We start from the raw sequence: 3588 nt of genomic DNA on the forward strand, positions 1-3588 counted from the left end.
CTTATTTAACAGCTGGACTTATGTCTGTGACCCCTCCTGTTGTTCATTGATGAGCCTGAAACATGCACTTGTCAAGGTTCAGAGGCACATTTAGCAAATATGGCAGCAGCCATCGATCATCTTAAGTTAAGATACTTTGTTGATCCCAAGTTGGGAAATGTTTTTGTTACAGCAGCATGTACTACTTTGTTCTACTCCACTACAATTCAGAGGTTAACCTGGTATTTGTACTCTACTACATTTATGTTTGTTAATTTGCAGATTCTGATTAATGATGTGAAATATAAACAACCCTTAAATCAGACTTTAGTTACACCTGAGTAAAATTCAGCCTTATCAGTTTGTCTGTTTTGCACATCCTCCTGTTAATATCTTTGGACGTCCTGCACTAAACTGTTTTATTGTAGAGATCGCTACAGTATCTTCTAGATATTTTCCATTCTATATTTCTATCATTGACCCCTATTTTGTATGTAGGCTACTCTTAATATTTAAATGTTTTCATCAAATATAACTTATTCAACTAAATTCAATAACGTGCTTTAACCACTAGGAGGTGCGGTTTAGACCAGTGGTCTAGTTAAAACATAATAATATCGTACATAATATGACTATTCACTTTATTGTGAGTTTAAAACAGAACGGTAAAGGAAAATACAGTTTCAGTCTCTCGATGTGAAGCTTATGCATTGTACCATTAACTTGTATAGACCTGTAACAGTCAACTGCATGAGGAGTTGGAAAGGTAGTTCAGAAAATCAGTAATATCTTTAAAAACTACAAAAAAGTCCCTTTCTATCAGCTGTGCACCGTTATGGTGTAAATACAGACTATCTACTAATTGGATCAAGTATAAAAGTCAGCCGAATTAGTGTTGATACTGCAAGGAGACGTATTGTGTGAAAAGAAATGGAAGATGTTGTTTAATTGGTGATATATTTATGGTCCACGTCACGTATTCAGTTTTGGCGGCATCTCTTCCAGTTTGTCCAAAGGTCTTCTGATCAGGGCTCTATAAATACATATCTAGGGCAGGTATGTAATATTTAATGCAGCCGAACCGTGTATTGCAATGCCGTTATGTGATGACTTCCAAAGAGAAAAGCAAGAACACTCGGAATAAAGTATTATTATTATTTTTTTTAATGTTTTCCGATTTCATATCACATAAACACCATATCCCGACGTGCATTGCGGCGTGATTTTAGCCTATCAAAACCTCTGAAAAAAGAAATGTGTCTCTCAGAATCGAAAGAGAAAAACCTATGGGAAAAACACAAAAGCATTATACACAATTTAAACCAATTAATTTCGTATAATTAACTAGGATAAACTGATGTTTTTTAGTGGATGAGTAGTGCAGATATTGGTTTTATTATGAAAACGTCGAGACCGGAAATACTGTTTTCAACCCGTAACTTTACATGGAAGCTGCCGCATATACACGTTCTCCTGACGAAACCTCAAATCATCTTCGTAATATCTATCAAACTATAGATCCTACATATCGTCTGGACGTGGATTCTAAAAGTACAATATATACTTCTCGCTAGAAATCTAATCATAAAGCGTTTTAATGGCCAAACTATCCTACAATTTAGGATTTTACAGAGAGGGTTATTTGTGAATAAACAACCCTCTGTAACGTTTGCATTCAACGGGAGCACTCGAGGCCGACAATTTTAAAACGTAATTATAGGTCGTATTAACCCTCTGGAGTCTAAGGGTATTTTCTCAAATTTTTGATGTTTTCTTAAATCCCCTTTTAAATGTATTTCTTCTAACATGGCACCCCATGTGTTAAATATCAAAATGTTCAGGACAATCTCTGGTATTGCTATATATGCAAATTACTCACCTTAGAGCACTGTTTGATGAGATAAGTAGCTCAAAAGCTTAAAATGTTACATCCAATTTTCGGAAAATCTTCAAAACTCTTGTGAAAACACAAATTTACTCATGTGATCGAAATGTTTTGGTGTTTCAGATTTGGTTACCAAAGTCTTAGGATCACAAAAGCAGTGAAATATTTGAATTACACTGTATATAAATGTGTAATTCATGTCTAAAATGAAAACAAATGTATTCGAATTTTGAGTAAAACAAGTGTTTATCACTCTATTTTCAGCACAGCAGGGACTGAGATACATTAGGACTGAATAATGACTTCATATTACATACCAAGGTTCATGTGATGTGTACAAATACAAATTGAGCATTCAACCTTTTTTTTTCAACCAACAATTTATTATAAATATGTTTTTTTCAACCAACTATTTATATAAATATAAGAAACTGGAAAATCTAACTATTTACAATATTGAACATCAGAACTTTCAACCAACTATTCATTATAAATGTCAAGACAGTGTCAAGGTCTTTGTCTGTCTTCCAAGACAGTGGGTCTGGCTGCTGTGTAGGTGGGGGTGATGGTGCATGGGCTGCTGTGTAGGTGGGGGTGATGGTGCATGGGCTGCTGTGTGGGTGGGGGTGATGGTGCATGGGCTGCTGTGTAGGTGGGGGTGATGGTGCATGGGCTGCTGTGTAGGTGGGGTGTACAAGTGCTATACGAGACCTCCATGAGACCTCCTTGCTGGCTGGGTTGAAGGTGATGGCTGTGGTGGAGCCTTTGTGCTGAGGTGTATCTTGACCTGGTGGCAGCCGCAGATGGAGGTGGAGGCAGCTGTAGTGATGCTGGTCTGCTGGTCCTTGGTGGTGATGGCTCTGGTGAAGGCCCTTGAGCCACAGTAGATCTTGACCTGGGGGCCGGCACAGATGGATGTGCTGGCTGCTGGATAAACGCCGTCTGTGGGCCACTAGGCCCAGACAGCTGTGAAACATCTCTGTAAAACAAATAAAAATGTAGGACAATAATTACAACTAATTTCATTGAAATAAAGTTCAAGTAAAATGTTGCTCAAGCACAAATAACAATGCACACATACAAATAAAGTTTGGGAGGTTGGAAAAGGAGTCTCTCTCGATCTCACACACACACACACACACACACACACACACACACACACACACACACACACACACACACACACACACACACACACACACACACACACACACACACACGATTACAAAGTCTCATCTGTACAGGACGGTAAAATAATAACAGGCACACATAAATAAATCTATGACAAAGTCTCATCTGATGAATAAATGATTAATTTAATCATCTCCACATGTAATCTCACTTTTACACACCAAAATAACGTTAACACAGAGTAAACGTTTGCTAATGGAGTCTATTTTGTCCCAAGAAAAAGTTCATGACTATCGATAACAAATATATATCAATAAACCTATTGTTCATTTTCGCGGTATTCCCCACACATTGCCAGTACACTATTACTGTAATATGTACACTTACCCATGTCCAAATGGATCCTTGTTGTTGTCGTTGTGTTCTTCTTCTTCAGAAGAGTCGAAGACTTCAGGTTCTGAACATCTGAGGCTCTACTGCTGCTAGCGAAAAAAATCTCGAGTGAAGTCGGCAACTTTTTTTAGCCATTTTCTCTGTCCCTCTCTCTCTCTCCACACTGACGTAAACTGATGGGAGAAACGTGGTTTATGTTT

The sequence above is a fragment of the Pseudochaenichthys georgianus genome, unplaced genomic scaffold, assembly GCF_902827115.2.
Source record: "Pseudochaenichthys georgianus unplaced genomic scaffold, fPseGeo1.2 scaffold_724_arrow_ctg1, whole genome shotgun sequence".
In the NCBI taxonomy this organism is placed as follows: Eukaryota; Metazoa; Chordata; class Actinopteri; order Perciformes; family Channichthyidae; genus Pseudochaenichthys; species Pseudochaenichthys georgianus.